Source organism: Apodemus sylvaticus, chromosome 1 (assembly GCF_947179515.1).
Source record: "Apodemus sylvaticus chromosome 1, mApoSyl1.1, whole genome shotgun sequence".
NCBI lineage: Eukaryota > Metazoa > Chordata > Mammalia > Rodentia > Muridae > Apodemus > Apodemus sylvaticus.
Genome location: NC_067472.1, coordinates 143484793 through 143510126, shown reverse-complemented (window position 1 = coordinate 143510126; position 25334 = coordinate 143484793). Strand labels below are relative to the sequence as shown.

General features: G+C 40.5%; 2 pseudogenes; one reads left to right on the top strand and one right to left on the bottom strand.

The window, feature by feature from the left end:
* The first annotated feature begins 5047 nt into the window (after window positions 1–5047).
* On the top strand, window positions 5048–6299 carry LOC127688533 (sorting nexin-4-like; annotated as a pseudogene).
* Window positions 6300–8390: 2091 nt separating this feature from the next.
* Window positions 8391–8944, bottom strand: LOC127681853 (MICOS complex subunit Mic26-like; annotated as a pseudogene).
* Between the last annotated feature and the right edge of the window lie 16390 nt (window positions 8945–25334).

The following is a 25334-nucleotide window of genomic DNA, read 5'->3' as shown; positions in this document are numbered from 1 at the left end:
ATGCCCAACACAAAATGAACTCCACGGCATCTTGGGAGGTTCTTTGTCTCATAATGCTAATTCAAAAATGCTGTTTGTTTGTTTGTTTGTTTTCTAGCCTACAGGATCTTTGCATATATATTATGGCTTCTGGGTTTTTTTAATAGGATTCGTGGGTGTGCAAAGGTGTGTAGGTGTGTGTGTGTGTGTGTGTGTTGTTTGTGTGTGCATGTGTGTGTATCTATGGGTAGATTTTGTGCTTTTCTTTGGCCCTTTTTCTTGTTTAGTTGCTTTGTAAACAGAAAGAGTGTGGATCCAGATTGAAGAGCAGGAAGGAAGGAACTGGGAGGAGTCGGGAGAGGGAAATTGTGATCAGAATATATTGTATTATAAAATATGTTTTCGGAAAAAGAAAATGCTGCTCACTCAGATGTTCCTAAAACAAAACCAGAAGAGATATCCAGACCAACACTCACAACAGGAAAACACAATAAACAACAACAACAAAAACCCCAACATGATTGCTCAAAAGCAACCCACCACGATTCCTCAAAAGCAGCCCAGCATGATCATCAAAAGTATCAGAACTCCTCAACTACTGAACTCAAGGATAATAAAGTGGGTAAAATCATGGATGAAAGCTTCAAATGTTATTACTAAGACTTATCAGTTGGCCTCAGAAAGGATAAAAGGCAACACATCAATTAAATGCAGAAACTGGAGAAGCCAATGTAAAAGAAAAGGTCACCAACATGGATAAAGTAATCAACAACAGATGAAAAAGGTAATGGTGTGAAGAAAAAACACAGGAAGAAAACGTATTTTGAAAAAGTAGAAAATTTAGGAAAGTAAAACTTTCCTAATAAAGAAAAAAACATAAAAACTACATCTACGACTTGAACAAGCAAAAGAAAAAATATCAGGGACGAAAGACCAGATTGAGGAAAATTTAAATTTTGAATAGAATTTCTCTATTTCAAACATAAATAGAGAAAAAAATAAGACAAGTCCAAAAATAAGACACAACATCCAAGAACTCTGAAATATCAAGAGATCAAATAGAAGAATCCAAATCTGAAATAAAATCTAAAGGCATAGTATATGTGTTCAATGAAACTATAGCAGAAAATTTCCCAAATCTAAGAAAATAAACATTTCAGAACAAGAGAGTAGTGAGAATTCTGGGATTTTTTTTTGTTTCTTTAAAAACCAAAGAAATAGGAATGTACTTCTGTTTTAATGCCAGGTGTAGGGACATGGGGACACTTCAGCTTGTCCACAGTAGCTGACTAGGATTTGCCTAGTACTCCAGCGGGGGTGTGTTTTTGCCACCTACAGATAGTTTCTGCAGTTGTGTGGCATTTGGAATTCTGGGCACTTTTCAGAGGGCATATAAATGCTAGGGCCCCAGAGATTAGTTGTTCTGGGTTATTGGTTGGTTGTTGGTTGTTGTTGTTGATGGTTTATTAAGTAGTCATATGTAAAAAAGAAACAAGAAGGAATTAGATATGACAGTGACCTCACACTTGACCCAAGGAACTCTGTGCCCTAATCAGCAGGAAATAGTCTAATGATAACACTGCCCCTTTCCAACCTCTGACTTTATTCAGGGATCTCTTTCCTCTCACCTCAACCAGTTTTTTTTCTCTTCAATCTAGTGTTAGGGGTCTGAAAGGGTTAAAAACAGTGGAAGAAAGAAGAAGCCACAAGGCAGCAAAAGACAAGCTATGGCCCAGATGTGGACCTAGGCAGAATAGGAAATTTAATTTTAAATGTCATAGAGGAAATGGCAGGGGACAAAGGAATAGATTTTTTTTGAAGAGGCCTGAAAAAGATTTATTGTGGTGACTACCTCTGGAATATCCACAGCCTTGCTCCCAGGGGGGGTTTTCTTTTCTTTTCTTTTCTTTTTCTTCTTTTTGGGGGGAAGGGAGGAAAGGGTTTATTCAAGCTTACACTTCCATGTTGCTGAAGCAGGAGCTGATGCAGAGGCCATGGAGGGATGTTACTTACTGGCTTGCTTCCTCTGCCTTGCTCAGCTTGCTCTCTTATAGAACCCAAGACTACCAGCCCAGGGGTGGCACCACCCACAATGGGCCCTCCCCCCTTGATCACTAATTGAGAAAGTGATTTATGGCTGAATCTCATGGAGGCATTTCCTCACCTGAAGCTCCTTTCTCTGTGATAACTCCAGCTTGTGTCAAGTTGACCTATAAAACCAACCCAGTACAATTGACCCCTTGTCAATTTGGCACACAAACACATCACTATTAAGCCCCAAGATCTAAATAACTTTAAAAGTCCCACCGTCTTTACATATCAAAAATTCAATCCCTTTAAAATATCCAATATCTTTTAACATTCAAAGTCGTTTAAAAATTCAAAGTCTCTTAACTGTGGGCTCTACTTAAATACCTTCTTACTTCAAGAGGGAAAAATATCACAATCAAAAGCAAAATCAAACTCTAACCATCCAATGTGGGATCCACTCATGATCTTCTAGGCTCCTCCAAGGGCTTGGGTCATTGCTGCAGCTCTGCCCTTTGTAGCACACACCTTGTCTTCTAGGCTCCAGCTGTCTGTACTACACTGCTGCTGCTGTTCTTGGTGGTCATCTCATTATATTGGCATCTCCAAAACACTCTGTCTTCTGCCACAACTAGGCTTCACCAATAGCCTCTTCACAGACTCTCTTCATGTGCCAGGCCTCAAATCCTTTTCATGACCCCTTCAGTCTTGGGCCATCAATTACAACTGAGGCTGCAGCTTCACCAATTGCCTTCCATGGCTTCTCACAGTGCCCAGTCTCAGCTGTTCTTCATGACCCCTTCATGTCTTCAAAACCAGTACTACCTTTCTTTCTCTCTTGAACCCAAAGACGCGTGAAGAAAAACACAACACAAACTTAGTTCAGAAATGATGGTAACTTGGTTGCAGGTGCGACAGCTAGAATCCTAATCTTGTAAGCCATATTAAATCTAAATACTCCAGTGGCAGATTTGCCATCTAAACAGGGAGACAATGTCCCCATCAAAAAGTCCCTATCTCTCTCCTGCCTCCTCTCTTTCTCTGTCCAACCTGGAAGTCCCTCCATTTTCTTCTATCTCTGTTCAAAAGCTGAAAAGGCAGGAGGCCATTTTGAGAAAAAGTATTCATCTCAAACCAACCACACCGCCAGATGGGGAGTAGGGGAGGCCCGGGTTTATAAAATCACCATCAGTCTTCCCATAGCCATACAGCAAATGCTTGCTAACAATGAGGAACAAGGTTATGATGAGATAGGACGGTGTGCTGTAGAAACAATAGATCTATCTAAGCTGTTTTAAAGAGGCCATGATTTCATATGGACGGCACTCATCTATAGAAAACAGATTCTAAATACCTGGGCCACTCAAAATAGAATTAATCCCCAAGTCTGGAAGGGATTGATACAGTCCTTAGTTGCAGTGGTTAATATGGTGGAGGGAAGAAGCCTTGAATATTGAACAGCTAAATAGAGCAAGGGGAATGGATATAGTTAAGGAGCATTTACGGGGTGAAGGGTGGTACTCTGATGTACAAGAGCAGATTCAGTTGGATGACACTGCTACAGACAATGCTTAGTGGCTGTAAGAGGTTGGGGCAAAGATGAGTCTGACAAAAGGTCTACCTCATTTACAGAGATTTTACAAGGCTCTGGAGATGTTTTCACTGATTTTTATTTTACAAAGATTAGTCTTAGCTGTGAGCAAAGCTATCTCAGACCCTGACACAAGACAAGTGTTGATAGAGACCTTGGCATATGAAAATGTAAACTCTGAATATACAAAAGTTGTTAGACTATTAAGGTGTGAGCATCACCTATAGATGAGTGGATAAGGGATATAATGGATATTGTTTCTCAGAGGTACCATACTAGTATTATCATAGGTCAAGCTATAGCTAGAGGTCTCACTCAGATCTCAAAATGCCCAGTGCTTTAATTATGGGAAATGTGGTCATTTGTGAACAAGGCATCTCTAAGAGCAATGTTTTTTTTCTAAATTTATATCAGAAAGAAGGCCCTGTATTCTAGGGGAGTGCAGTCCATGTGGCAAGGGTTGCCATTGCACCAATGAGTGTAGATCCAAGAGAGAGATTCAAGGTGATTTCTTAGTGTCAGGAAACAGCCTTGGGGCCCTGGCATGAGGCCCAGAATCAAAACAGACAAGCTGTTTCAGCCAACAAGTGAAATCAGCCTATATATTATATACTAAAATGGAAATCCAAGAAAGTTTTACATTGGGAATGTATATTTGTTTATATCTCACAGGAAATGAAAAGCTGTGGATAATATCAAAACTGATAAAGAACTGAGCAGGAAAGATCTCCTGAAAACCTTGGCCACTGAATCAAAAAGACTTATTTCATTTAAAATGTCTCTGTTTATGATTTCCCATTACGCATGGCACAATTAATGGCTAAAAACAAAATGGGGGAAATGTAGTGAGAATTCTGGAGTTTTGGTTTCTTTAAAATAAAACCACAGAAAGAGGAATGTGATTTTGTTTAATCCAAAGTCTGGGGACATGGGACTGCTTTCAGACTGCCCACGGCAGCTGACTAGGATTTGTCTCATCTCTAGCAGAGGCGTGGTTTGGCCAGCTGCAGATGCTTTCCACAATTGTCTAACGTTTAAAATCATGAAGACTTTTATAGGGGGTATAAATGCTAGGATCCCAGAGGTTGGTTGTTGGTGGTCAGTTTTTGGTGGGTTGTTGACTGGTTGTTGGTCATTGGTTGGTCACGGTTTGTTAAATACCTGTGTGTAAGGGAAAAACATGAAGAAATTGGATATCCTTATGGCAAAGATTACACTCGCCCCTCATCAGCAGGAAGTGGTCTAAATGATACCATTGCCCCTTTTGTGACCCTGACTTTATTCGGGGATCTCTTTTCTCACCCCCTCTACCCTTCTTTTTCTCCTATCTAGTGTTAGGGGATTGAAATGGTGGCAAAAGGTGGAGAAGGGTGGAAGAAAGAAGAATTCACTAAGTAGCCATAGTCTAGCTTCACAGGGGCATATCGGGCATCTGTGGACCTTGCCAAAATGTACCCTTCATCCCTGGAACAGCTGGGAGCCCTGAGTGATGTACTGGAAGATCCAATCGATGAGGAGACTGGGAAGTACCAGAAAGATGGCTCTGGGGTCTACAAGACAGTAGGAAATAATTTTTTGTTGAAGAAGATAGAAATCAGTATTGCAGAAGCAGAGCAGGGAGGGGGGCCTGAAAGAAATGTTGTGAACATGAAATTGACATTTATGCTTACAGCATCAAGACTTGGTCAGCTGGCATGCTGACAGTCATGAGTTTCAGCTACTGAACCTCATTTCAATAGCTTTTAGTGTGCTTCCCACACGTGTCGTGTCACCTCCTCCAGAAAAGCAGGCAGAGTTCCTGAGGCACAAAGTCTCCACTGACAACATGGATCCAGACATGTGCAGAGATGATGACACAGAAGATTAAAAGACTCTTAAGGGTCTTTTTACATCAGGCCCTTTGTAGGGACAAAAATCTTCTATTTGTTTTTAATGCAGGGCAGTAACTGGAGGGAGACTGAGTGAGATGGCATTTCAGCTGAAGGACAACTCCAGGTTAAAAGCACTTAATGCAACATTCAGAGTGAAAACCCAGATAGATTCAGTGAGCTGAAGCACCACAGTACTAAGTTATAGTCCATGATCTCACACCCCTTTGAGTAAGAGCTGAAGTAGAAGATGCACTCTATGGTGTATATAAAATACGTGGGAATTGTGGGACAGTTTTTAATGAATGGAGCACCATCAGAAAAGCAAATGGGCAATGGGCTGTAGAACGCTGGTCATCACATGGGCATGTGTGCATCTTCTACTGATGATGTCTTGGAAGATGAAGAATGCTATGCAGGTCAGCTAAAGGAGTATCTGATTTCGCAAAAGCACCTCCGGCTGCCTGAAGCAGGAAGCATGAGCTTATGCAGTATGACTTGGAGATGGCTGCTCAGGATTTGGCTTCCAACCACTGGGGAATGTGAGAACACTCTTGCTGAAGAGAGTGACTACCAAACTCTTTGGTTGAGAAACTTCAGAGCAGAAAGAAGCCAAAAGAAAGGTGCTAGAAGAACTGATAAATGGAGGGGAACAGCAGCAGAAGTCTAAAAGTCTAGAAGGCAGAGAATTTGTGGAAACTGCATGGGCTAATACCAAATGCTCTAAGGAACTAAAGAGCCAGGACCTGTGGGGAGCCCTCGTGGGCCCTGAGGTCATGTAAAAGGGGATCCAAGTTTGTACCAATGCCAAGGACTGCTTCAGCAAGATGTAATCCTGTGATGGGACTGCACCTTCAGAGTACCCCAAAACAGAAGTACAAATCAAAAGAAATTCAGTTACTACCTAATATACATAAAAATCTATAGTTAATTAAACAAATCAGCCTTCTTTAACCTTAGTTGTGTTCATATAACACAAAATATATTTTAATGAAGATTAGATATTACAAATTAAGTTTGGGGAGATTGGTGCTGATTCCAGAATGTTAAGTTAATAAGATATAACAATGGACTGTCATACTTCTGAACCAATAACTGAATGTCAGGATGTTAGTTAATTTCCACATCATCCTCTCAGTCCCAACTGTTCCAGATCTTTTCAAGTAGGGAGTCTTCCAAAGATGAAATTCCTTCCCATCGTTGCCTGGTGGGACCCACTTCTTCTGTACCATTTTATTCTGCCTAAGCGTCTAGCTGTTTGATTTGACAAAATTTAGCAGAAACTTATTGTGAAATCTGAGGTTTCCTTCCCTGTTCATAGATCCCCGTACCATATGCCTACACTAGCAAACACCTTCAGTGTGTATTTCACCCAAATTTTGAAACGAGTCAGAAATTTTATACTGCCAACAATGAAGTCTCAGCTTCTCAGATACACAGTGGAATCAATACATGATTGTGATCTAAGAATTGCTATATAGAAAGTTTTACTCCATTACTATTATTATTCTCAATAATAGCTCACCTCAGCAACAAGTCTCAATGTTTGTCTCCTTGGCTCTCTTCTGTGCACATAGCATTTTATGGTAGAAGATATAGCATTTTATGTGTAACACACTCATAGTGAACACGTGTTGATACCTTCATCATTAATGTGCTTTTATGTTGCCTAGCTGTGATTTTATAATGATAAATTATGCTGTTGCTCTTTGAACCTGTGTTGTATGGTACATGTTCAGAAGCCGCGCACTCTTGCTCTACTAGCCTGCAGAATCTTAACTGTGCACTCATTGTTTCTATTGTTTTAAAACTATATTCAGTACTGATTAACATCTGACTTTTTTTACATGCTTAAAATGTTGCTGCATTTTGTGGTTATTTCCAAACTTATAAAGTAAATAGAGGTAATGTCATGTTGATTTTAGTTTTAAAAGGCAAATAGAATTGCACAGCAGCATAATCACAGATGACTCTAGATGGCATGTCACAGTCACAAGGACAAACTACAGATTTTAAAAGTATTAAAAGCTAAAAGGGGAAAGGCCAACTCACCCACAAATACACCATAATACCACCAGACCCAAAAGCCAGGAGGAATGGAATGATAGATTTTCAAGCCCTGAAAGTAAACAACTGATAACAAAGATTTCTACATCCAAAAAGGCCCAGAAAGACTATCTTTTTAAATTAATGTAGAGAAGAGATTTTTTTTAAATACAGGCACAAACTGAGATAGGTCATAACCACAAAACCAGCATTGGAAAAAGTACAAGAATGCTATACACAAATAAGAAAGACAGTCTCGACCAGAGAGACTAGGAAAGAATACATTCATGACAAAGAGATGCCTAACAAGACATAAGAGGCATATGGGACATGACAGGGTCAAAAAGAACACTCCAGAAACACATAATAATCAAGTCATAAAATTTACAGAACAAAAAAAAATATTAAAATTTTCAAGAGAAAGGGACCAAGTCACATATCAAGGTGGGCCCATTAGAACAACACCTGAGTTTTCAATGGAGACTCTGAAAGCCAGAAGAGCCTGGGTAGATACTCTGAGAAACACCAGACAACTATACTCAACAAAATATCAATTGCAATCAACAGAAAGAGAAAAACATCTTAGGATAAAAATTTTTTTTTGGAATTTGAACTTTAATTATAGACATAAATAGTGATATAAGAATGAGGAGTTCTAAGGCTTGCACATTATTGCCATGTGAAAGATTGCAGATTAGTTGCCCTGTAATATGGCATCACCCAAAACAGCAAAAAGGCTTAATGTAGTTTTCCTGAAGAAAGCCAGTTTACTATATCCAATACTGATTCTGCCATTTGTCTGTAGAAATACTGATTTATCGTCTAGAGTTTCCAGTGTTTACCTATAACTGATTAAAATGGACAGAGCACGGAGTTTTCTATTTTGTTCCAGGTGAATTTTTCACATTTCCTGGCTTTTGAAAATTTTTCTTCCACATATCTACAACTATGCACTCTCATAATCCCCAGTCATATAACTTCTCCCCAGTGACCTGGGCAATGGTGATGGCTTGTTGTGGGTAACAGACATAGACACCAATCTCATGAAAAAAAGGAGCCAATATCAGCTTCTTTATTTTTGAACTTCTAGCAATTATGTCTTGGGGAAAATCCAGGAAGCACGTTTTGAAGATAGAGTTGTCAACTCCCCCCTGGACAAAGTATTCCTCCTTTTGTTTACTATGGGAATATATTTCCTGACACAAACTTGTATAAGGCTCACAACGATGTCAGAGTGTGAGATGTTTTCTTCAAGTTGAGCCCTTGGCTCCTCCTCCTGTTTAGACTGACCCTCAGGAACTGTGTAGAGTAAAAGCTCATCTACCTTCACGTAACGTCTGTGAGGCAAGTCCCTTTTGGGTGCCGCATAGACTATGAAGGTGAGCAGGCTCAGGCTGGCTGGCCCCACAGATCTCTGAATTACCTTGAACATGTCACTGGCAGCTGCTGCTCCAGCCGGGTCACCCCTCCCTTAGCACTTCCCACTATCAAAAATGTTTCTTAACTTTAAAAAAAGCAACTTATGAAGACCAATTCAGCTCGCTCTAAAAAAGGCATTCAATAGGAAACTTGAGTATGGAGGAAAGTTTTACTATAGCAAAGATGGAAAGATAGCAAACCATCCCAGAAGAGCTAGTCAGAGGGTGGGGGCAAACACCACAACAAAATCATGGGGATTGATAAGCATTTCTCATTAGTAACACTCAATATTAATGGTCTCAATTCCACCAATAATAAAAAAGACATAGATTAACAGATTATATTAGAAAACAGTATCCATCTTTCTGCTGTATCCAATGATGACACCTTACCACTAAGGATAGATAATCACCTTACTATAGAAAGATGGAAAAGGGTATTCCAAGCAAATGAAACAAAGAAGCAAACATATGTAGCCATTTTCATATTTCCAAAACAGACTTAAGACCAAAACTGATCAGAAAAGATAGGAAGGACCCTACATACTTATCAAAGGAAAAATTCAAGAGGAAGGTCTGATTCTAGACATTTATCCACTTATCTCAAGAGCACCAAGTTGATTACAAAACAAAATAAAAACCCCACTACTAAAGCTAAAAATTACATATTGGTTTTCATATGGTGATAGTGGGTGGCTTCAATACCCCACTGTAGGCAATCGACAGGTTATCCAGTGTGTTAGTTTCAGTAAGAATTGTCCCTATAGATTCATATATTTGAAAGCTTAGTCACAAGGAAGTAGCACTATTTGAAATGATTAGAAGGATGGGGGGTCATGGCCTTGTTAGAGAGGGTGTATCAGAGGGGGTCAGCTTTGAGTTTTCAAAATCCTATACTAAACTCAGAGCTGCATCAGCTGATGTTCATGATTGAAGACCATGTGGGTATCTCTGGTCTGGGCTACCACCTGGGACCAGGTAGATGTCCAAGGGCTGTGCAGAACTTGCCCTGCCCCTCGCTGGCCGTGGCATTCTGGAGCGGTGTCTCCACCTTTCACAGACTGCAGCACTTGGGAGATTGGTTTCTGCATCTCACCTGGGCAGCAAAGTAGAGCTAGTCCTGGTGGTAGGGGCGCAGATGAGCCTGTGTGAGCACAGGAGAGCTGGTCCCACCTGGCATTTGAGAGAGTTTGAGTCCCTTACCCATTGCCAGCCGTAGCACTCAGGGGAGTGGACCAGAAGCTCAGCTGGGCAGCACAGTAGAGCTGGCTCTGGTGTGGTAAGTGCAGGTAAGCTGATCCCAAGGTGACCCTGCCCTGGCCAGTTGCAGCACTGGGTGAGCTAGCTGGGACAGTGCTGGAGAGATCACCCTGGTGGTGCCAGTATGGGAAAGCTGGCAGGCTCACCAACTCAGCCATCACCCAGGCCCAGATGCAGGGTTTTGAGTTGGCCCATCCCAAAATCTACCTCATCTATGAACTGCTGGAATATGTGAAAGGGCCAGTCCTGCAGATCCAAAGCTGCAGATCTCCATGACGTGGGGAGACAACAGGATAACTGAGACAAGTCCGGGTCAAGATGCAGTATTAATGGTGGAGCAGAAGGTAGAGGCCTCAGATCAAATCACTGGCTCATTGCAATGAACATTTGCATGTAAAGATGTATGGACAAAATGGTGTATTGTGGGACAGACTGACAGACTACAGCTTCCATGACAAGATGTTTTCTATGCTTTTGTTGTTTGTTTGCTTGTTTGTTATTTTCTTTTTGAAGGGAGGTCATAGGGCACAGGGTGGATACAAAAGCGAGAGGGAGATGAATGGGATTGGGATGCATGATGTGAAACCTACAAAGGATCAATAAAAAGTTAAAATAAAATTAAAAAGAATACACTTCCTTCTCACCATCCCATGAAAATTCCTATAAAACTGGCTACATATTACTACACAAATCAGGTTTTAACAAATATTTTTTAAAAGCTGAAATAAAACCCTGAAGCCTAACTGGCTACCATGAATTAAAGCTGAATATTAACTGTAGAAATTTCAGAATATATACAATAGAAATATACAAACTCATGGAGTCTTAGTGAAAACTGGGCCAAGACTGAAATCAAGAAGGAAATTAAAAACTTTTTAGAACAGGTAGAATTGAAAACACAACATACTACAACTCTTTGTGACACAAAGAATTCAGTCCTAAAAGAAAAGGTCATAGCACCAAATGCCTACATAAAAGGAATAATCTGGAGAAACCCCAAACTAATAACTTAATGACACACTTGAAAGCTATAGAAAATCAAAACAAAATACTCCCCTGAGAGAGCAGAGGAAAAGAAAGAAATCAACTTCAGGGCTTAAGTCAATGAAATACAAACAAACAAACAATACAAAGAATCAATAAAATGAAGGGATTTTTAGAAAAATTTAACAAAATTGATGACCTTTGGACTAATTAAGGAAAATATTCACCAAACAAGAATCTAAATTAATTAAAGACAAAAAAGAGAAAATTACAATATATACTGGGGAGATTCAGAAAATCATAAGGATGTACTTTAAAAAAAAAAACACTTTATTCTACCAAAATGGAAAGCCTAAAAGAAATAGATGCAATTTCTTGATATATACTACCTACCACAGTTAAATCAAGTTGAAAAAACTATTTAAACAGACCCAGAAGCCCCAGTGAAAGAGAACCAGTTATTAAAATATCCCAACCATTAAAATCTCAGGACCAGATGGAGGCAGACCAGAATCCTACCAGTTCTTCAAAGAACTAACACAAACCCTCACTCCTCAAATAACTCTGCAAAATAGAAACTGAAGGAGACTTTTTCTAAAGAATTTTACAAAGCCATGATTACCCCAATACCAAAACAACAGAATGATCAAGAGCAAACAATAAAAGTAAATTACAGACCAATAATATCTCATATGGACACAGATGCAACAATTCTCATTAAAATTCTTGCAAACCAAACTCAAGAACACATAAAAAATAATCCACCATGAACAAGTTGGCTTCATCCCAGAGGTTCAGGGATGGTTCAACATGCATACATTGATAAATATAATCCACCATGTTAAATTAACTAAAAGACAAAAATATCACATAATCATTTTATTTTGGAAAGGCATTTGACAAAATCCAATATCCGTTCATGGCAAAATTTCTGGCAAGACTAGGGATACAAAAGACATATGTCAATATGAGAAAGGTGTTTTATAGGAAGCCTACACTCAGCAGCATCCTACACAGAAGGAAACTCAAAGTATTTTCACTAAAGTCAGGACCAAGATAAGAATGTCCACTCTCTCCATACTTATTTAATACAGGAATTGAGGTCTTAGCTAGAGCAATAAGACAACTGAAGGCGATCAAGGAGATACAAATAGAGAAGAAATCAAAGTATCTTTATGTGCAGATGATATGGTTTTATACATAAAGGACCCTTAAAATTCCATCAGGAAACTTCTACAACACATAATCACTTCCATCAAAGTAGCAGTATATAAAACTAATGCACAAAAGTCAGCGGTCTCCCTATACACAAAGGACAAATGAACCTCAAAACAGCAACGAGAACAACTCAACCGACCAAGCAAACAACAACAACAACAAACCCACCCTCTATGGAGTGGTGTACCACGTCAGGAAACTTGGTAAGGTTGAGTGGGTTTGGATAACCCAGCACCCTGGCACCCATCTGAGGATGGTAGGCATCTCCCTGCTCCTTACCAAAATTCCTGGCCCAGAACATCTGACTACACTCCCTGCAAAGGGACGTGACCAAAGGTCACATAACCCAAACCAGAGTTCTCCATGCTAATGAGGTATCTAGAGGTCCTGAGGGTCTAGCCAATAAGCTTCCCTTCCCAGACATTCCTCCCTGCAGAAGGTATTTAATCTCAGGTCCACTGTGAGGAGGTGGTACGTGCCTATTTTCCATAATGAACAGTCCATAAACTGTGTAGATAAGCATGGGCTGTCTCTCTTAGGAAGAACTGCCGTGGGGGAGCTTGGGGCTGCATCGCCTGCATATCCAGCAGAAGGCTCCTCCACTCTCCTGGCCTCGCTGCTGCTGTGCTAAGCTGGCATTCCCCATTCCCCAGGCCCACGGCTCATCCTCAGCCCACAAGATGCATTCTCCCACCGGCTGAGCATTGGCACTTCGCAAAAACCCAGCACCCAGTGACTGTGTTAGGTAAAGGCAGTCTAACATTCAGCGTTTTGCCTGCCTGGTGGAGTATCCACACCCCAGCAGCGATAAAAACTTGCATAAGAAAAAATTTTCAGATATTGAAGAAAAAAATTGAATATTCCAGAAGATGGAAAGATTTCCCATGCTCATGGATCAGTGGGATTATTGTGAAGTGGTTCCACCCTACCAAAAACAATCTACAGATTCAACACAATTCCCACCAAATTTCAACTAAGTTCTTTACAGAGATTGGAAACATAATCTTTCATTCTGTATTGAAATGCCACCCCCTCAAAGAAAAAAAAAAAAAAACCAAAACCAAAACCTAAAACCAAAAGCAGGTAAACTGAAACAATCCTGAATAATAAAAGAACTGATGGAAATATCACGATCACAGATTTCAAGTTGAATTACAAAGCTAGTATAATAGAAACGGCATGGTGTTGGCATAAAAATAGACTTGTTAATTGGTGGGATCAAACTGAAACCCCAGATATGACTCCATGTACCTAGGGACACTTGAATTTTGAGAGAGGAACCAAAGTCACACTAGGAAAAAAAAACAAAAAACAAAAAACAAAAAAAACAAAAAAAAACCCAGCATCTTCAATAAATGGTACTGGCCAAACTGAATGGCTGCTTGTAGAATGGAAATAGATCTGCATCTACCACCCTGCACAAAACTCATCTCCAGATGGAATAAGAGCATAAAGACAGGTACCCTGCATCTGACAATGTGAGGAGTGGGATTTCTGAATAAGTCATCAATAGCACGGGACATCATGCAGCTGACAAGCTTCCGGGTGGCAAAGGATCCTGCCACTTGGACAAAGCAACAGACATCAGAATGGAAAAAGATCCTTACTAATTATCCATCCGATAAAGGATCAGAATCTAGAATATACAAGGAATTTAAAAAGAAACCTAAACAAGGAAACAAATAGTCCACTTTAAAATTGGGGTACAGAACTAAGTGGAGAAAGAAATACAAGCACGTGAGAAACAAAGGGAAGTTCAACACCCTTAGTCATCAGATGGTGCAACTTTTACAATGAGTCACAGCACATGCTAACAAGGATGTGGGAAAGGGGACCTGTTATTCATCGCCAGTGGGAGTGCAAACTGGTAAAGACACTATGGAAATCAGCATGGGGGTTCCTCAAAAAGCTGAAAATCCATCTACCACAAAATCCAACTGCACCATGCCTGGGCATGCATCCAAAGGACTCTACATCTTACTACAGAGACACTGGCTCATCCACATTCATTGTGGCTGTATCCAAAATAGCCAGACCCTGGAAACAGCCTAGCGGTCCATCAGCTGACGAATAGACAACGAACACGTGCTACATGTACTTAATGGGACATTAGTCATCTGTTAAGGGGGATGAAATTTACAGGCAAATGGATAGAGCTAGCAAAGGTCATCCTGAGTGAGGTAACCCAGACTCAACAGAACAAATAATAAGTGTTTTGTTCCCATATACCCATCCTTCTCTTCATCCAAATTTATGGCATATTTTTAGTAATTTAAAACCAGTTATTTACTGCCCTGCCCATGTAACTTTCATCAATCTTCTCCCTGTTTAATAATTAATTTCTAATTTTTACTTTTGTATTTTCCCCTTCTATTAAAAATAAACTTTTTTCTCACATGAAAAAAATAAGTGTTTTCTCTTGTGGGTAGATGTTAGCTTTTAATTTTTAGATCTGTATGTTTCAATCCAAATAATCATAAAGGTTAGATAGACAGTACCTGACTCTTATCCTTAGATGGTCATCTAAACTAAAAATCAGTAAAGAAACCTCAGTTAAACTCTACCAGAGACCAAATTGATTTAATAGGTGTATATTCCATGCAACAGACAGAAAATATGCTTCCTTCATAGCAGCCCATGGCACCTTCTTTAAGGCTGACCACACTCTAGGCCAGGAAGAGAGTCTAAACAATTAAAAAAGAGTAAAGATAAATCTTGTATGTGATCATCTTAAAGTAGAATAATACTAGAAATCAACAGCAACCACAGGAACTGCACAAATACTGGAAATCTGAGCAATACACACTTGAATGACCCATAGGTTTGTCAAGAAGTTGAAGAAGAAATGTAAAACTTCATAGAAGCAAGTGCAAATGAGAACACAACTTATCAGAACGTTTGAGATAGAGCTAAGGCAGTTCTAAGAAGAAAGTTAATGCTGTGGTAAATATTTAATCTCCACCAGGGAGTTAGCAGATGTAAGTGCTTACATTAAAAAAAAGCAGAGGCATCTTAAATAACCTAATTATATACATTACAGTCTTAAGAAATAAAACAGAATGAGCCAAACCCAACATCAATATATAGAGTCAACATTGATAGAATCAATCAACTGCTAAGGTGGTTCTTTGAAAAAGCAAACAATATCAACAAACTCTTAGCCAAACTACCCAAAACAAAGACCCAAATTAATAAAAAATCAGACATAAATAAGACGGTCATAACAGATCCCAGGGAAAACCAAAAGTTGATTAGCAAATACTTTCAAAGCTTATATATTTTTAAACCTGGGAAATGCAAAACTGAAGAATAAATTCCTAGACAACTCTGACCTAGAAGCCTTGTCATGAAGAGAGAAGACATTTTAAAAGATCCACAACAAGCAATGGGGTTGTGGCAATACTACAGTCTCCATGGAAAGCAAAGTCCAACAGAAAGAGGGCTCCATTGGTAGAGTGCTTGGGAGAGTTCAGCCCTCCAACACACACATACACACACACACACACACACACACAGGCACGAACAGCACTGTGCGATATCGTGTGCGTGTGTGTGTGTGTGTGTGTGTGTGTGTGTGTGTGTGTGTGTGTTGTGCAGTGTGGGGTACAGTTGGGGGATACTGTCTCCAAAACCAACCAACCAACAAAGATGGAGAGTTGGGGAGAGAAAAAGACATTAGACATTGATCTTTAGCATCCACATTTAAAAAAAATAGTACAAATAAAGATAGAAATAAAAGTATAGGAGCAGACGTATTTATTAACAAATAAATTTATTATTAATAAATTCCATCCAACATTCAAGGGAAGAACTCACATCAATACTTCTTAAACTGCTCCACAAATACGGCAAAAAATAAAATACCATCAGATTCATTCTACAAACCTGTATTACCCTAGTACTAAAACTTGGTAAAGGTACAACCAAACAAATACAAATCTATAGATTAATTCCCCTGATAAATATGGGCACAGAAATTCTCAATAAAATACTTACAAATTGAATTCTTGAGGGTATGATGAAGTTTATACTACATAATCATCTTGGTTTTACTTCAAGGTCTCAAAGTTGATTTCAACATATAACATATGCATAACATATTGTGTGTAATATAGCACATAAATAAACTTGAGGACGGAAATTACATGATTAAAAGGTTTGTTAAATCTCCTCTCCGATGGTGTTTGTTCAGCATTTATATTCTTGGCTTGTGCAACGTGACCTTCCTGTGTGATGACTTTGTGCTTGTGTTTGAAAACATGTTTCTAAACAACTCAATTTTGTGTCTGACATCGCTGAACAAAGATATATGTGCTGTTCCTCTGGAACCTGCCTCTGTGTGTCTTCATTCTTCATGAAAAAGTGGCTGCATATCATCTCCCAGATGCTGCTTGCCAAGTGAACCCTTTATGTAATGAAAGGAAACCAGGGGCTGTGAACACCTCATTTGGCTCTCCGGAGCTCTGTCAGCTCTGCAGCCTTCGAGATGCTAACACACCGTCTGTCCACCGTAGATTTATAGATATTATAATGTCACCTCTCTAGCCCTCCCAGTTTTAATCTACAGATTGATCGACACAATCACGGCCATACAAACTGGGGCTGAAACAGTAAGCTCAGAATCCAAACATTCAGCTGCACTGGCAACATCACCCCGCTGTGTAACCAGGGGCAAATGACTCAATACCCCTGCAGCCCTTTTCTTGTGTGGATGCGGTGGTGATGGCCAGGGGTGCCGGGAGGCTTATAGGACCCAGTTTGTGAAAAGGCAGTCGATCCACGCTACCACTGTGATGATGACATCAGTGTGCTCATGCATCTGACTCTCAGGGAGTTTCTTTCTCGGTGTCATTTTCTACAGTCACGAGTAGATTCTAACACCTCCCCACCAGATACCACACAAAATAAAGACAAGAGCTTACTGTCCTAAGACTGTGTCACATTTAGAAGCTGAAGATAATGGAGGTAGGGTCTTATAGTATCTCACAACCATCCTGGCCCTGAGTGTTACGTTTCTTCTGAAATGTGTGAAATGTTTCTTCTGAAATGTGTGAACTGTTTCTTCTGATGGTGCTAGTACTTCCTGGCCAGCATCAAGGACTATTGATGGATCAAGAAAGAGAGGCAGGCACTATGCTAGCCCTCTCCTTCTGCTTTGGCTGAACTAGCTATGTGTCATTTAACTGGTTTCTTTATTGGATTTTTAGGGGGGTGGTGATGGTTTGTATATGCTTGGCCCAGGAAGTGGCACTATTAGAGGCTGTGGCTCTGTTGGGGTTTGTGTGGTCTTTTGTGGCTTTAAGACCCTTATCCTAACTGCCTGGAGGTCATTTTTCTATTAGCAGTCTTCAGATGAAGCTGTAAAACTCTCAGCTCCTCCTGAACCCTACCTGCCTTGATGCTGCCATGCCCCCACCTTGATGATAATGGACTAAATCTGTGAACTTGTAAGCCAACCACAATTAAATGTTGTCCTTATAAGAGTTGCCTTGGTCATAGTGTCTGTTCACAGCAGTAAAACCCTGACTAAGACAGGGGAGTTGTTGTCTAGGGTTCCCGGTTTGTTTATTTGTTTGTTTATGCAGTCTTACTGTGTAGCCTAGGCTGGCCTCAAATCCACAGTCCACCTACCTCAGCCTCTCAGACATAAGACTACATATATGTACCACATACCTAGCTCATCCAATCTATCTCTACATGACACACCTAAGAGTCCATGCTTCTAGACTGAGTGGGGCAGAGAACAACAACAAAAGATATGTGTTCTAATTCTTGGTTTACATCTAAGAATGGAGACCCAGAAGAGGCAAAAGCCACACATAGTGCTACATAGGCCTGTAGTTAGAACGTTTCCATGCCAGTATCTTCACTACCTCACGCTACACAGTGCTTCAAAGCTTTGTCTCCACCTTACAACCAAAAATGGAACCCGTCACTGGCCAGAGCTAGAAGTCACATCAAAGACTTCTAAGTCAAAGAAGCAGTGACTGAGAATGAAGGCAGATTTAGCTCACCTTCACCCACCAGGCCAAGCATCCTTGCCTAGGGCTGGTCCCTTTGCACTTTGTAATTAGCATAGGATTCTGTATCAACTAGCCACAGCCATGTCTCCAGCATGACCAATGCAGAGTGCCAGGGGTCCTGCTTCTTTCTTATGACCCCTTTCAGAGAGTTCCCAATTCAACCTGCCAGCCCACTAATGCTCAAGAATAGGACACGGTAAGTTTGGGATAAAGCCAATCTGTTTCATTCTGTTTTGTTTTTTGGTTTGTTTGTTTGTTGCAATAGGCGTGTCTTCCAAGTTAAGTAGGACTGGAAACTGTGGCAGCTAGTTCAGGCCGCCAGGGTGCCATTTAGGAAATGATGCAAATTACTATTGTAATGTATTGAGAGAAGCCTATTTGTGGGCAAATCCGTGCTCCCTGGCAGTGGGCTCTCTTAATGCCTGCGGCTGAGTGGCATCCTTAACACTCTTCCAAGCAGTCCACACAAAGGAGGCATCCCTATCGGAGAGGATATCCAGGTTAATTACAATCGTGGAGAAGAGAAAGGCCGAGCATCTTTCAGAGGCCACAGAGTGCCCCCCCCCTCTCTCTAAGTAGGCCCGATCTCAAACCACCACAGACATACAGTATAAGCCACTTTCAGAAAAACAACCTTGAAAACAGGGAGGAAGGGAATTTGGCATGGTTGATGCAGTAGTAGATTTTAAAGGACTCCAAATGGCTGTTGATGTCAATAATAAGAATGCTTTAGAAGTGTCCTAGCACAATTTCCTATTGGAATGCAAATAATGCCCGGGAGACCTGGGATGAGAGTCCAATAGGCTCTGCCAGCCTGGTCATCTTGCCACCACCTACTCTTCACCAAGCACACTGGAGTGCAGCAGGCTTCCTTCCAGGACAGTTTCCAACTTGCCCACCCCTGAGAAGCCCCTGATGGGCTCCAACATGGTAGGGTCTCTGACCATGCTGTGCTGGCTCCTAGAAATTTTTCTCCTGAGGTACAAAAAAAACCCCTTATTTTCCTTATTACATGAGAGATTCAAAGTTTGTCTGTGATCATGTTTAAATTCTAAGTATCTTGTGTTGGGACTCGAACCTAGGAAGCATTCAGTATGACTTTTTTATGAATGGGTGAATGACTGGAAGGGCTTGAAGCAGAGTAAAAATTTGGCTTGTCATTTTAAAAGTAGACTTTTTGTTTAGGACTTCTTATAGAATAGATGTAAGAACAGACAGTGCTCCTGTTTCCTCTCTATGAACATCCTACTTCCATGCGATAGACACATTGCAATTACTGAACTGGTATTGTTATACCATGATAAATGGAGTCCGTACTTCATTCAAATTTTCTCCCAAGGGTCAGCCCACAGGTACATCGTATCTAGTTGTCATGTCTCCTTTGACTTTTTACAGGTATGACAATTCTGTATTTTTCTTAAGGCATTTATATTTTTAAGAATTTAGAACTAGTTGTTTTGTATACTTTCAATTGGAAATCTGGCCATGTTTTCCTCACAATTGAACTAAAGTAATGTCTTTTGAGGAGGAAGAAGTAGCAGAGAGCTTTTCCCAACAACGTCATGTCAAGGCCATACATTGTCACCACCATCACTGTTCACTGTGACCTTGATCCTTATGGCTGGGTGTCAGTCCATCTGTAGTGGAGTTGGTCCTCTCCCTCATATTGTCCTCATAGCATGATAGCTACAGAGTATAACTCACACTTGGTTTCCACCTTCTTAAGGACGATGCTTCTGCTCAGTACAGTTACTCCTTTTCCCCCATCAATGTGGAGATGTATTGAGTGAGCACTTCCTGTTTACCAACAGATGCACCAGCCTCAGTCTAAGGAATATTCATTGTTTCAATTGGAAAATCATATCAGAAACCGATATCTATATACCATACATACTCCTGGCTGCTGGGAGCCATTGCTGCGGAGCCCTCCCAGCTGACCGGTAAGTAAATGTACACCTGTGTAATAACCTGTGTTGATATCTGTATGTATTTCTGGATGTAGCCATCTCTGTCTATGTTGGGAAAGACATGAATTCATGTGCTACTCTATGGGTCCTTATAGCCTCTTCCCCTCTTTATTTATAACTCCTCATTCTTACAGTGAGAAATTTTCATCATCTGTTTAACTTGCTTTATTTTTCAAATTCTAATATACAGGCGCGAGTTTCAGAACTGTCAGGCCACACTACACGGGAATAACTTCATCACATGTGCCTTTAATTTTGTAAACTCTGTGTCAGTTTTGATCATTGTGACAAAGTATTGGAAAATCACTTTAAAGAAAGAAAATTTCTTTTGCCTCGTGGTTTCAGAGTGCTCATTTGACCGGTTCCGTTGTTTTTAGGCCTGCAGCAAGGTAGAAGCACATAGTGGAGTTTTTCAGTTAATCATAGGCAGAAAGCAGTCAGGGAGGGACTAGGACAAGAGACACCCTTGGAATGCAAGCTGGTGTGGCCTGCTTCCTCCAGGAGCCCTGTCCCTGTCAGTCAGTCAGCTTTCAGAGTGCTCATTTGACCAGTTCCATTGCTTTTAGACCTGCAGCAAGGTAGAAGCTTGTAGTGGAAAGGAGTTTTTCCAGTTAATCGTAGGCAGGAAGCAGACAGGGAGGGACCGAGATACCCATGGAACGCAAGTTGGTGTGGCCTGCTTCCTCCAGGAACCCTGTCCCGTCAGTCACTGAGGGATGTGTCAATGGAAAAGTCCCTTTGTGAAGTTAGAGACCTCGGGATCCAATCCCCTCTCCACAGAGCCGCCATCTGAAGACCAAGCCTCTAACACTGAGCCTTTTGGGAGATGATGGGCTCCATTGGTTGCAGATGAGACTCAGTCAGTGCTTTATTCCTTGCTGCCTTCAGTGAGGTTCATTTACACAGCTGTCATCCACTGAGATCCTTTGGTCGGATCTTACATCTCCCAAACTTCTCATTTTTAAAAAACTTGGTTAATATTTGCTCTGTACTGTAAAGTTTTTAGGATTCCCTCACATGACCTTGACAGATTCTTGAGTTCACTGTTAGTACTATTTGCCCTACAAAATCCCTGATCCTTCAGCTCTTCCACTCCTGCTGTCAGCTTTGGCAGCCATCGGTACCTTTATTGTTTCCATATTTTTGTTTTTCATGACTGTTATAGGGTTGGAACTTAATAGCATGTCACCTTTTGGACAGACTCCTTTCAATTATCGATGCATATGTTTGTAGTAAGATCATCTATGATAATATTTCATGTCTCCCTATTCCAGTCTCCTGACTGCTGAGTACTATTCTATCGTGTGGACTGACCTCAGTGTGTTTGTCAGTCTCCCACTAAGTTATATATTGGTTGGTTACAGTTAGGGGAAATTATGAGTAAAGCCATTGTAAACATTTGCACCAAGGTTTTTGGATAGGTAATTTCAGTCAGGTAAGACTGTGACCTCTGAATCAATGATGGGATTGCTTAGTTCTGCCAAATTGTCTTCCAAAGTGTCTATAAAATTGTCATATCAATAGCAGCAATGAATGACAGCCCCTCTGTCTCCTCCTCTCCTCTAGCAGTTTGTATGATCAGGTTGGAGATGAGGGTTATCATTTATAGGTATGGGAAGGCATCTCATTATGAACAACAATGGAAACATAATTAGTCTCCATATTTATGTTTAATACTCCAATAACAAGTGATGGTGAGCTACAGACAAACTATCCTAAAGCATCAACCTGGCAGATGTGTCCATTACTTAACTATCTTACAACTAATGGTCAGACTTTATTCAGAAATAGGATTCAGTCACAAACTTAGGAAGAAACTCAGCCGCTAGCTTTGCTTGTGGCGTCCAAGGGGTCACTACCTAATGGAAAGCGTTATACTTACATTGTAATAGATTTTTATCACCAAGATTAGATTTACTATTTTCAAACAAAACTATTTGTGTGTGTGTGTGTGTTGATTTTGAAGATTTTTGTGTCCCTTCATTTATTCATCCATTGCTGAATTGACCTAAAATCTTGACCCAATCCATCCTGAACTGATCTACATGTGGGAAAGCTCATTCTTTTGTTGCATGCTAATAACAAACTCGTTATTTTACTTAAGTGTCTAGTTAACCCTAATTGTTAAATCATGTCACTGAAGTTAATTGGCAGCATGCTCTTCCTCAAAGACAGGCAGAAAGTGTAGGTAGGAATAACTGGAGGCAGTATTGATTGCACACTTGATTAGACTAATAAGGACAGATAGACTCAACTCATTCCCAGTGATGAAGCCCTGGAGAGACACACTGTGAAGACCTGCTTTCCACAAAGCCACATCCTTTGCAGACTGATAGCGGAGGATCTCTCTTGTTCTCTTTGCTGATGAGCAAACATTTCATGGGGTAGAGACCAAACCATCATAGGAGGCATTAGTGGCTCAACTCTAACCTCTGTCCTTCTTGGGTAAGCTATGTCAGCTTGCTAAGCCTGTGTCTTCATACCTGTTGCAACCTTGGCTTTATCAAGACCAGATAAATGCTGTGTATAAAACACCACCACCACCTGGCAGAGAGTTGCCATTGGCAGCCTGGACCGGCACAGGACTGTGCTGTTTTCTGTGCCCAGTGACCCTTTTTTTTTTCCCAAAAGTTTCAGTCAACCTCTTCAAGTCAGGAAACTTCATAGTAAACCAAGGATTCTAGTTTTAAAAAAATAAAAGAATTAGTGAGTCGTATACTCTTGGGTCTACATGTCTAATAGGCAAGCAACAGCCCAGCTCATAAGACTGGAGCTCATAAGCTCTCCAGGATATTATATATCTGAACCTTCCCAGTTGTCTCTGTTTTATAATAAGATCATATCTGAACTATAGAATTATAAGTGACTAGTATTGTTAAAGGGGCCTTGGTGAGAGGGGACTTCTTAATGCCTGAGCAGGAGCTACATGTTGTTCTTAGTAGGGCCGAGGGGACTCTCCAGTACAGTGTTCCTCAGCCTGTGGGTTGACACCCCTGGGGTTAAATAACCTTTTCACAGGGCTACATATCAGATATCTTACATATCATACATTTACATTACAATATGTAACAGTGGCATAAAGTACATTTTTCTTTTTTCTTTTTCTGGAGACTCAGTTGTGTGATAAGACGATTTTCTGGAAACTGTCTTCTGAGAGGGTGTTTTTGTTGAAGCAGACATATGGGAGGATGTTTTGATGAGAACAGATGCAATGTTTTTCTGGAAGCAACCTTGTAATGTTTTGTTAGAGCAGATGCTTGAGAAAGCACATAAAGTTTGGATATGAATGTAACCCAACAGACAGTGGACGTCGCTGTGTGGTATTGGTTCACCTTGCCTGTTTTTGCTGGTCATCACAGGCCTTGACTGACACTAGTCTTTGATGAGAATGCTGTGTGGTGTTGGTTCTCCTTGTCATTCTTTGCTGATCACCATTCATCATGACTTAGTGGAGAGAAATACATCAAAGAACTTCTGGTGAAGTTATGGCAGCTTCTTGCCGCTTCCACAGACTTGGACCAATGACAGAGTTTTGAGCTTTTTGTGTGTTTGTTTTGTTCTGTTTTTTGGATCAAACTTCCATTGCTGATTCACAAATGACATCTGTGAGTCAATCAAGCTACTGCTTAGTGTGAACTGAACTGCAGATATACCTGACAAATGCAGATTGGATTCACCCCAAGAAACTGTTTCTAAACAGGCCCAATCCTCCTTTGCCCTATTAACCTTTCCTTTCCACTGCCTCTGGTGGGTGGTGAGCTAGAAGGGAGGCTAAAGCATCTATGTACACTTATACAGTTATAGAGTTGCAATTTTATAATGTTATAGCTATAAAGTATAATTTTAGGGTTGGGGTCACCACAACAGGAGAAACTGTATTAGAGGATCCCAGCGTTAGGAAGGTTGAGAACCACTGCTATGGTCTTTATGATCTGAACATGCTCAGTTAGAAAACTGCTCTTTCGGCCGGTACTCTGACGTCAAGAAATTTGTCAACGAAGTTTCTTAAGGGTGAAAAATGTCACAGTCAAACAGTGTCTCCTCCTGGAAGGGTTACTGTGAGCTCCATCACTTTGTTCTGTTGCTTTGCTGCTCTCCTCCGTTGCCCCCCCCCCATTCTTTCACTGTTCTGTTCAAATCGGAAATCCCAAATCTTGCATCATCATCATCACCACCACCATCATCATCATCACCACCACCATTATCATCACTATCATCATCCTTTGGTCACTATGAGCATCACCATCAGCATCATTACCACCATCATCACCACCACCACCTTCATCTTCTCTCAGTCTCCACAGTGGATCTCTCCCTGCTATGAGCTCACAAGGAAATTCATATTTATAACAATTATTTTGTGTCAGGATCAGAGGCACAAGCCTATAAAGCCAGTACTTGTGAGGCTGTGGCAAGAGAGTTCAAAGCAAACCTGCACCACATTGCTAGTCTCTCTTTTTAAAAATTAATGAATTAGCCATCAATTCCAGGATTTTTTTATGCCTATGGTATAATGTCTTATTGCATAGTCTATAATTTAACTCTTCCTGTGTAGGTGAGCACCTGATTCAGCTAGAAGGGGAAGTCAGAACAAGTTCACATGTAGAGGAAGAGCTAAATTATAGATTATGGTGGTAGCGTAGAACTATAACAATAGCCATGATATCTGAAACCACACAAAGAAATATTATTAATCAATAGGAAAAGCAGGACTTTTCAATGACACTGAAAAATGCTTGTCAGGACATTAAAAATCTGTCTTACCAGCAGTTTAGGAAATGTATAGAGAAATTGGGTTAGGAGTTCAGCCCAATGATAGAGTGCTCTCCAAGTATGCCTGAGGCTCTGGGCTGGATCTAAGCACCACAAAAATGAACAATTCAGTAAACAAATAGAATGCGGATATTTGTTTTGACACATTATAAATTTAAACAATGGAATTTGAAACCTAA